We start from the raw sequence: 11,350 nt of genomic DNA, 5'->3' as shown, positions 1-11,350 counted from the left end.
CGGAGAACCGCCAGCCTCTCCTCTAAGGCGGAGACGAATGAATGGGTCCGCATCAAGAAGACTGGCTCTACTCTCGAAGAGTGAATCAAGAAACGCCGTGCATTGGTCACGCATGCCCGAGTCCTTCTGCAGAAAGCGGAAGAGATGTAAAAAGAAGAGACGGTTAAGAATCCGCCTAGACACAAACAGGTGTGGGTACCAAAGGCAAAACCAGCACTTAAGACAAAAGTGGACGAAGTTACCGTCCAGCCTTCTTCAAATCCAGATCCCGTTTCCCCTGTCCCCGCACCACCGACGGAGCCGGGTAATAGCGTGGGTCTCACAAGATCCAAAGTTCCTTTGAAAGGTCACCTCGGTCCTTTACCGGAAGATCGAGGTAAAGCACCCGTGAAGGAGCGATTGGGACCATTGAAAGGTCTCCAAACAACAATCCAGACTGGGGGTCGTACCAATCCCCCTAATAAAGATAATAATGGGAAAGCCCCTGTTACCGACCGCATTGGATTGCGGGTTGAAGTTCAAGAGCCCGTTAGGTTTTTACGCTCACAAAAGCGTAAACCTGAACGAGTGACTTTTGGGGACACCAATAAAGCATCGTATCCCCAGAGGGAAACACGTTTGTCTGATGATGATGATGTTATACCTGGGAAGTCGTGCCAACACTCTGTGGGTTGCTCCAGTTATCAAACTGATGAGTTGTACTATAGGGCTGTGGGTACGAATAAGTCTCGAAAAAGAAACGTTTGAGACACGGATTCTCGTTGTCCGTGTGCCAACATAATCAAGACAGTGCTATCAGAATGCTTCCGTTCTAAAGCCCCACGAAGAGTTTCTGTGTTTGAGAGAATCTCCACCAGAACGTCCGGGGCCAGACCAAAACCCTACCGTAGAAGGAAACCTGCTCTTCAAGAGGAGGAATTTCCAGAAGTGTCCGTCAATATGACCGGGAGAGCGAAATCAACGTGACGCTTTAGTCCGGATCAGTTCGCCGCGGTGTCCCAGCGTATAACTCAATTACGATCAGGGACCAATAGACGAAGGGATTACCAGAGAATGCAGAAGGGGCTCCCTTCAGATAATGAAACCTCGGATGTTTGCTCGGATGCTTGCTCAGTGATGGCTTCAGATGACACCGCATCAAGTGCAGGACAACCCTATGAATCACTCATGATTAACGCCGAACAGATGGCTAAAATACTGGAGGATGCTTTGACTAAGCAGAAAGAAAATTTTAAATTTTAAATGGAAATGGCCATGCAGCAGATGAGAGAAATGCATGACCAGCAAATCACGGCACTGACGACTCATCAAGGAGAATCCAGTCGTCGCAATAATCCTAACCAAGGTGATGATGAACGGGAAGTGGAGGATAATGCCAACATGAACACCCCTCCCGTCAACAACAATAATGGAAGTGGTCCCTCGGATGATGACAATACGAAGGAGGACCACATTACTTCTCCCCGAAACCACTCGAAGACAGATACGAGTGAGGATAAGAAAATGAGGGATTTAGAGAACAAGATCAACACGTTGATGAGTGCTCAAGAAGTGAAGAGGTCCGGAATACCATGTCCATACCCAAGATAGTGGGAATCAATTCCATACCCGGCGAAATTCAATTTGATCAATTTCACGCCGTTTGATGGAAAGGGTTCCCCTACCCAGCACTTAATATATTTTAAGTCTCACTTAGGAATAATCTCCGGGAATGAACCTCTAATGGTGCGGTCATTCGTTGGCACTCTTCGAGGAGCGGCCTTCGATTGGTATCGCCGTCTTAAGCCGGGGAGTATCAACAGTTGGGATGACATGGAGGATATGTTTTTGACAAACTTCTTCGACGATGACACTAAGATTTCAATTGGTACATTATTTGATGAGAAACAGAAAAATGGTGAGACGGTTGAAAACTTCATCAAGAGATTCCGGAACAAAGCAATGAACTGCAGGGATCCGATCAGTGAAGACTTCATCCTCGAGACTTGTCACAATAATCTTTCGTTGGACATCCTCGAAGCTATGGGAATGGCACCACCAAAGACTTGGAAAGATTTAAAAGTGCGAGGAGACGAGCCAAAAGATTCCTTAAAAGGAAGAAGACTGAAAGGGGTCAAGCGGCAAATAATACTCCACAACAGAACTTTGTTCCTAAAGGTAAAGGAAAGGCACAAGCGAATGCGGTGGACGTGAACCAAACATTCGAAGTATAAGCGCAACCGCAACAACAACAGAAAGTGCCTCAACAATCAAGGTGGCAACAATAGCCTCAGAAACAGAAGGCTTCGGAACCGAAATTCCCGAAGGTCTACTCGTTCAAAGAGGATGAAGTCCCCGGTATCTTCAAATACCTCATAGAGAATAACAAGATTAAGCTGCCTCCGATCCAAGATCAGGAAGATGCTAAAAGAATTAGTGATCCGAAGTACTGCGCATTTCATAGAGCGATGCACCATCCTACCAAGGCATGTTACGCTCTCAATGATAAGATCCAAGCTTTAATCGATGTCGGGGTCATCACTATGAAGCAACCTAAAGAGAAGAAGGTGGGCGCAATCGATGTCGGGGTCATCACTATGAAGCAACCTAAAGAGAAGAAGGTGGGCGCGAATGCAGTGTCGATCAGTTTTGGATCCGTTCCTTTGAACTGAGCAACCTAAAGAGAAGAAGGTGGGCGCGAATGCAGTGTCGATCAGTTTTGGATCCGTTCCTTTGAACTAGTTTCAGCCTGAGCCAGTAATAAATGCGGCGGTAAAGACAGTGAATGACGATCCTCACAAGCAACGCCAGAAGGACTTGTACCACACACGGCTCCAAATGGAGAGATTCTTTGGGTTCACCCCGATCTAATTGGAGATGAACAATGGACCGGATCCTCTTCCAAGAAAAAGTCAAAAGGAAAAGGTAAGTCTTGTTGTGGAGCCGCAGCCATTCCAGAAGGAGACGACGACAGAATTCCTGCTTTCCCACTTTCTGAAGATGAACAGGAAGCTTTTGTGACACGGAGCGGGAATGAATATCATTTCAAGTATCCGGATGCTTCCGAGCAGTTGGCTAAGCAAGGGGTAACCAAAACCATTCCTTCCAAGACCCTAGCGGAGATGGGAATTGTCACAACTCCCCCAACACCTGTAGTTGCGGAGAAATCCTAACAAAAAGAGCCTCTACATCAGGAAGTCCAAAACCCGAAGCAGTCTCGGTTCAATCTACCGATTGGGAGAGACAAACCGGGAACTTCAAACTCTCCACCTCGTTTCGATATTATGGCGCAACTAGCTAATATACCGGCTAGAATAACGCTGTATGAATTGTTGTGTCTTTCAAAGGACACAAGGGAAGCGTTACAAGAGGCTTTGTCCAATTCTGAATTTTTCCTGACTCGGATCAAGCCATCTCCTGAAGAACCAGAGCCGCCGGTTGTTTGTGGGAAAAATTTGTAGTAAAAAGACAGTGAAAGAAAATTAACTTGTATTCTCTCAAAATCAATTACAATTGGATTCTGATTACAAAAAAGAAGAGAATGATCTGGATTCTCCCCTTTGTTTAAAACTGGGTTCTTCACGGTAGCGATGAGATGCCTCCCTCGAATGTTCGCGTCGAGTTTGCTTCTCGTTGACGATCCGAACGTCTTGATTCACTGGAACAAAATGTCTTGCCTGGTTGATAACTTTTGCCGAGTATTATAACTCAGAATGAGTGCCAAACTCTTAATAAGAAAAGAGTTGTTCGAACCGAAAATAATTCGGTTAACAAGCCAAGTATTGAATGTCTGGACTCTTCAGTTGAAGATGATTCCCCAGACTGTGTAAAGAGCCGATCCTCCAACTCTCTTTTATCGATCGCGCTATCCTCCTTTCCGATCCAAAAAATCCAACCCCGAACTCTATTGAGTTTGTTGATATTTATAGGGAGATTAGGGGTGTAACTGCCCCCATAATCCGCTCCTTGATGGGGGTTTAGTTGCCCCATTACTCGGGTGTAACAACCCACTAAAACCACTCCCCAGATCGTGGGTGATCAGCGATCTTCTCGTAACCGCATGGGTTGTGTTTGAACGAGTCAGAAGCTTGACTTGCATTCTGGCATGAATTCTGTGTTTGAACGCAGCATCTAGAAGCGCGTCCTGCAGCGATATGAAGCTGTGTTTGCTGCGTTGTGAAGCTGCGTTCTACAGCGATGTAGAGCTGTGTTCTTCGATGTTTGAAGGTGTGTTTCGTAACGTTGTGGAACTGCGTCTGGCGGCGATTAGAGCTGCGTTTGGCAGCGGTTTGAGCTGCGTTTGGCAGTGGATTGGAGCTGCGTTTGGCAGCGGTTTGAGCTGCGTTTGGCGTCGGATTGGAACTGCGTTTGGCGGCGATTTGAGCTGCGTTTGGCGGCGATTTGAGCTGCGTTTGGCGGCGGTTTGAGCTGCATTTCGAATGGTGAAGTTGCTGCGTTTGGCGGCGATTTGAGCTGCGTTTGGCGGTGATTTGAGCTGCATTTCGAATGGTGAAGTTGTGGCTGCCTTTTCTGTCTTTATATGTGGATGACACCAATGACCAGTCGAGAAGGTCCTATTCAGGCCATTTGTGACAATTGAGGCATCTCAATAACGCTCTATCAACTGCAGGTCACGATCTCCACTATGATTTCTTTGCATGGTTTAACCATGTGTTGACAACAGCTCTCTAGATCTTCCCGATTTTCTAAAATCATTACACTGCTCATCAGCACCTTTAATAGTTGCTAATATAATATTAGTCATGTTGTTATCGCAGTCATCAAGATCAGTCATCTCACATATGAGGTCGCGTTTGTGTTTGCAGCGGACGAAGCTGCGTTGGCAGCTTTCGGAGGCTGCGTTTGCGGTTGAATTAGTGTTACATCTTGATGATGGTACGCAGGGAGGACTTCCACGTCTTGATTTTGAAGAGACCCTCGATTCGTAGCCTCTTTCTGTTAGAGCGTTGCAAAGATCGTCGTTTTGTAATCTTTGCTTTAGCTTTTTAATATATGAGAGTTGTCAGATTGCAACTCCCAATATTGATTGTGAAGGTTGTTGATTAGAGCTTTCATCAGTTGTTGTGAAGGTCGTCAGATTGTAACCTTCATCATCTACGTGAAAGTCTTCAAATTGTAGCCTTCTGGAAGTCGCCAGATTGTAACTTCCGTCATCAGTGTTTGGTGGAGAATCAGCTATCTATTATTATTTTTAGACAGCCTACAGAACCCCCTCCAAAGTTTTCGAAAGTTCGCGGTTGACTGGGACGAATTTTCGAAACACTTTAGATCCCAAATTTTTTTGTGATCGAATGCACCTCATCGCAGATTGAGCGGAGCACCTTCGTTGACCTCATCATTCTTTTTTTTTGGTTCATCAGTAATGACTTGGGCTTTAGCTTGTTTGACTAAGTTCGTCGTCTTTAGGGAAGTTAGGCATTTCCGGGTTTAAGACAGATCTATCGTGATAGACGGAGAGAACCACAAGCCTGCATAAGAAGGACTTTATCCCCAGCTTAGTCAGGAGGACGGCCTCAGAGGAATTCACTTTATCTTCTTTCTTGATCAGCTCGTTTGGTGTAAATGATCTTAGTCGTATGGTCATTGCTTGGAATTTTAACCCCTTTGAAGGGGTTAGTTACGTGATAGGCGGAGGTTGGTCACCAGAACACATGTCTAAATCATGCGTTCAACTGTCTGAATGTGAGGGTGCGTTCGGAAGTTGAAACCCCCTTTTTTGAAAACGCGAGAATCATGTTTCGGGTGAGATTTTGCCTAGAATCCCGCATCGATTTGACAACTACAGCTGTGTATAAATGAGCCGCTGAGGTCAAATCAAAAAGCCATTCGACTTTTCCCCCTCTCACTCTTCCACCGATTTCTTAACAGGGCTCATGTTCATCTTCTCCGGCATTTCGACGGAGGAAAGGATTTGTTCCTAAATACCTCGTCCGCCCGTCTTCATCTTCTTCGCCACAATTGGAATGGGCCCCAAGAAGAAAATGGCTTCTAAATCGAAGATCGCCCAAGCTCAGGGTGTTCCTTCAGCTAGAACCTCCGGGGATGATCAAATCACTACGCCTTCGTCTCCAGTTTCCTCAACTAACGGTAAGGTTGAGCCATTGTAAGTTGCTTTGACAGATCTCTCATCCTCGACCCTTGATTGGCGATCTGTATTCCATCCTTAAACTCGAGAGATAATTCTCAGTGTTTATCAATTTTAAGAAAACGCATGGTTAGCTCCATCGTTCATAAAATTTCAACGCAGGTTCAGACCCTGCGTTTAAAATTTTGGATGCGGGTTGAGACCCTGCGTTTAAGGATCCGGACGCAGGTCTGAACCTTGCGTTTAAAACTTTGGATGCGGGTTGAGACCCTGCGTTTAAAGATCCGGACGCAGGTCTGAACCTTGCATTCTTGTGTTAGACTTCTCCTGGCTGATTTTTTTTTCTATTTGCAGTGTGCTACTCCAACGAGCCTCTTTCCTTCAACCACTACTTCGGTCATGCGGGAGGTGCGGAGAAGAATACAATCTTCAGCTTTGCCTTCGAGTATCCAATATTCCAGGACACCCACAAAGAGCGGGCGAAACTCATCACTCAAGCTTTCCCCAAGACTCTCAGGTCCTTGGTTACGGATGCTAAATTTGAAACCGCAGAGCGTAAGATTTTAAAGAAGACATCCTTCCTCTTCGGGGATTCTATAAAAATGGATCCCAAGCGGATGTCCGAGGGGAATTACAAATGGCTGAAGGTCGTCAACAACCGTCGTCTTTTCCTTCCCAATTTGGAGCGGATGTGAACGATCTCTTATTATCAATGCGCTTCTATCCAGCGGTCGATGAATTAGGAACTCGTTCAGGACCAAGGAGGTGTTGCTATGGGGCACATCACTCATCGGGGCACTCATCCGGCTAGTTTCAATAATTTTGTAGCTTTAAAGCCGGGTTTATTCCAAAAAGAGCATCCTGTCGGAGAGCCTACTAAGTTGGCGGAGGTGTTCATTAGAAAATTTATCTCTGTCAAAGGAGAGTTCCCTGCTCAGGATTTCAGGGTTCCTACATGGGTTCACTCCAGTGAGACGGACTGGTGGGCCCGGATGATAAATTTCATCTTGGATGAGCTAGAAGAACCTTTGAGGATTTCGGAGTTAAAGGTTCCAATAATGGCCACCCGATATGGAATTTCTCTAAATTACAGCAGACTCTTCGCTATGCTGGAATTCTACAATCCTCACACCGGCACCTTTTACACCCCAGTTGGTGAACTAGGCTTCGCTCTTCACGAGATGTTTGAGATTTCTGGATTGTCTTTTGGTGAGTTGCCGTATGAAGAGTTTGTTCCCGGAAATAGGGAATTAGAGATCCTGAAAAATGGTGCTCCCAAAATCTACAACACTTATTGGGAATTGATGTGCCATTTCCAGATATGTGCGCAAACTACTGGGAAAAGAGCAGGCGGCGTAAAACAAGGACAGTGGGCGGAGTATCTTTTCCGCAATCTGTGGGACAAGGACGCTGAGGTGACTCGCTTAGCTGCCAGTACTCTCGAGGAGATCACGGAACACATCAATGACGCAACCTCTCATTATACTTGCGAGGTAGAGGAGGATGTCTTCCCAGCGTTCACCACATTCGAAAGCTTCCACTATCAGGCAGAAGTCCACATCTCTGACATGGCTTTGTTCGCTGGTTTTCTGACTCTCTGGTTGAAGCGTTGTGTGGTACCCACAAGACCGGTGGATGCTATTACAGTAGAGGTCTTATACCCCACTGTTCTTTTGGCTTATGGACGACCCTTGAATCTTCATTAAGTCATGGTGTGCTGCTTACAAAGTGGCTTGCGAGAACTATCTTCCGAGTTTATTGCTGTCAAGAAATTAGACTCTGACGGGAAGACTATCGTTCAGACCCCAACCCCTCGGGTGCCGATGCCGTATATTTATTTGGTATCTTGGTTTGTGTTGCACTGCCCTTCGATAATGTCGACTCCTGAATCAAGTGGGGAGGAAGTGCTTTATTGAACCATATCAGCCTTATCGCTTTTCTCGGCAATTTGGCTATGATCAGATTTACGTCGGGAATCCAAACCCTACTCTTGCGTACACAGGTAATGTGTATGAAGGAGCAAGGACTTGGTATTACTCGGTAGCAGGATGTACAGGAGCGAAATTCCGACTGTCGCACAAGATGCCCAACGTTCGTACTTCTTTAAGCTTTTGCACGTGGTACCAAGCTGCCTCTCAAATTTCAGCTTACAACATGAATACCTCTTGCTTGAGAGCCATCCGCAAATGGTATGCTTCAAAGAAGATTGCTAAAAGGTTCCGTGCCCGGGGTGCTAACGAATATTTATCATATGAAAAGTCGATTCCAGAGGACGAACGGCAACCATCACCAGAGCAAGTTAAGGAAGAGGTTAGGATGCTGGATACTCATGAAGTGGAACCTTCGAGAGTTCAGACTCGGAGTAAGAGTACCGCTGGAAAAAGAGCACTAGACCCAGCTGAAGAAGCCAGGTATGACAAACGAGCTCGTCGAAAGTTAGCGCTCGAGCCTCCTGCTTCCAAACTTATGTCAGATGCTCAGAAAGCATGGCATGCTGAAGAGGAAGAACGAGAGCCAACTGCTATGGGACTCTCGCCTCAGCCTGGTCTCCCCAGCATTGGTCCCGCTTTAAGAGGCCCTGCCTCTTCTGCACATTCATTGAATGAAGAAGAGCATGGAGACGAATCGTTTGCAGGGGGTATGGAGTTTGCCCCTGAGGACACACTTCGTGATACTGCCTCCACTGTCCCGCATGTTGAAGAAGATATACCTCCCGTCCAAGAACCTACTGTGACTGCCCAGCAAGATTCAGTAGCGGGCAAGTCTCCTTCCGCTTCTGTGTTACTACCCCCTGTAGGAGGTACGCAGCTAAGCCCTACGACTGGGGTCATATCAAAACCTACTATCGCCGAGGATCCACCAGTATTTCCTTCTGTAGACGAAGATGAGCCTATGGACCATAGCGATGGTGCGAACGCCACAGATGATGATGGCGACCAAAGTGGGAACAATGACAACCTGGGTGATGACAGTGATGATCCCGATGACTGGGATATTCCACCACCATCTTCTTCCGACAAAACGTCAGCCTACATTCCTTTACCTCTCACTGGTAAGTGTCGTTTGTTTCGACTCGCGACTAATCTTTGCTCTGTATTTAAATAGTTTTCTCATACAGATCCTATGATACATGAGGCGAGTACTGTCACCCCTCCTCCGACGCAACAGCTTATGCCACCACCAGCTCAGGTGTCAGAGCCACCTCGCTTGGAGATCTCAACGACGGCCCTCCCACCGACGACTTTATTGACAATTTCTCTAGCCTCTACAGAAGTGGTAGACATGCCAAGGTCATCTAACATGGGGGAACTGATGGCTCTGCAATCGAGTCAATCTCAACTGGACATCGGCGTTCCTTCTCAAGCCACTACGCCGAAGTCACCTGCTGGTCTTTTACTTGGCTCTGTGTCTTCGGAAGTTTCTGTGCCGTCTCCCATAGCTGCTACGAGTCCCACGGACGTGCCAGATTCTCTCAAGATTTCTCTTGACTATTTAGAAAGTCTCACCAGGAAGGTGATTGAGGTTGTATTGGCTGGCCGAGATACTTTTGAAACCTTCAAGCCTATGCTCACAAATAGTTTAAACAACCTCAAGTTCGTGGGTGAAGCCCACGTCGTTCAGCGTTGCTCAGAAACTATTTTGCGCCTAGAGGCACAACTAAGGTTCTTGGAGGCTTTAGGTCGTGCTTATATCCAGGCGCAGATTGCATCCACATTCGAGGATACTCGGGCCGAAGAAGTTAATAAGTATGAAGTCGCTCGACGTCATATAGCAGAGCAAGAGGTCGAGGTGGAACGTCTGCAGCAACTGCATGCTCAAAAGCAAGCTGAGCTAGCACTCTCCAACACTTCTTTGGAGAATTTACGAGAGAAGATCATTGCCGCTGAAGTAGAGTTGACTAGGATGAAGGCTCAGTTCAAACGAGAAGAACTCATCGTCACTGAGCTCAACGTCAAAAGTGCTACCTCTCTGGTGAATTACCGCACAAAAGCTAGTGCCCTGGAGGAGGCTAAGAAGGAGGTGGCTGCTATGCTGTCTAGCGAGGACGAGCTTCGGAAACGGTCCGAGATGCTAGTTCGGGCTGACCATGAAGGAAAACTTTCTGACATTAAGTCTCAGCTAGCCTCATTCAGTCTGATGAATTGATGAGCCTACTTTTGTATCGTTCTTTTGGTAGGAACAACACTTATCTTAGGTCACCTTGTTTTCCTTTGAATAAAGATAGTGCTGCCTTTTGGCTTTTCATTGTTTCTTTTTCATATCATGTTTTGACATGGAACCATGAAATACCAGTTTGATATTGCGGCAACAACTATTTATTCCTCCTGTATTATGCTTTTGCCTAAAATACTGGAAGAATCCTGTAAGTGCCAGGAATTTAATATTAACGTGGCACACTTTGTGGTCCCGTCGCTCTATTGTTAAGAGTCGACAAGTGGAAGGTGTTGCGATCGGTGCAACTTTGGGGACCTATCGCTCTATTGACGAGAGTCGATAAGTTAGAAGTGTTGCGTTTGGAGCAACTTTGAGGACCTATCGCTCTATTGACGAGAGTCGATAAACTAGAAGTGTTGCGTTTGGAGCAATTTTGAGGACCTATCGCTCTATTGACGAGAGTCGATAAGTTAGAAGTGTTGCGTTTGGGGCAACTTTGAGGACCTATCGCTCTATTGACGAGAGTCGATAAGTTAGAAGTGTTGCGTTTGGAGCAACTTTGAGGACCTATCGCTCTATTAACGAGAGTCGATAAGGTAGAAGTGTTGCGATTGGAGCAACTTTGAGGACCTATCGCTCTATTGACGAGAGTCGATAAGCTAGAAGTGTTGCGTTTGGAGCAACTTTGAGGACTTATCGCTCTATTGACGAGAGTCGATAAGGTAGAAGTGTTGCGATTGGAGCAACTTTGAGGACCTATCGCTCTATTGACGAGAGTCGATAAGCTAGAAGTGTTGCGATTGGAGCAACTTTGAGGACCTATCACTCTATTGACGAGAGTCGATAAGTTAGAAGTGTTGCGTTTGGAGCAACTTTGAGGACCTATCGCTCTATTGACGAGAGTCGATAAGTTAGAAGTGTTGCGTTTGGAGCAACTTTGAGGACCTATCGCTCTATTGGTGAGAGTCGATAAGTTAGAAGTGTTGCGTTTGGAGCAACTTTGAGGACCTATCGCTCTATTGACGAGAGTCGATAAGCTAGAAGTGTTGCGATTGGAGCAACTTTGAGGACCTATCGCTCTATTTATGAGAGTCGATAAGTTAGAAGTGT

Source organism: Asparagus officinalis, chromosome 1, assembly GCF_001876935.1.
Source record: "Asparagus officinalis chromosome 1, Aspof.V1, whole genome shotgun sequence".
NCBI lineage: Eukaryota > Viridiplantae > Streptophyta > Magnoliopsida > Asparagales > Asparagaceae > Asparagus > Asparagus officinalis.
This window is presented reverse-complemented; position numbering follows the sequence as displayed.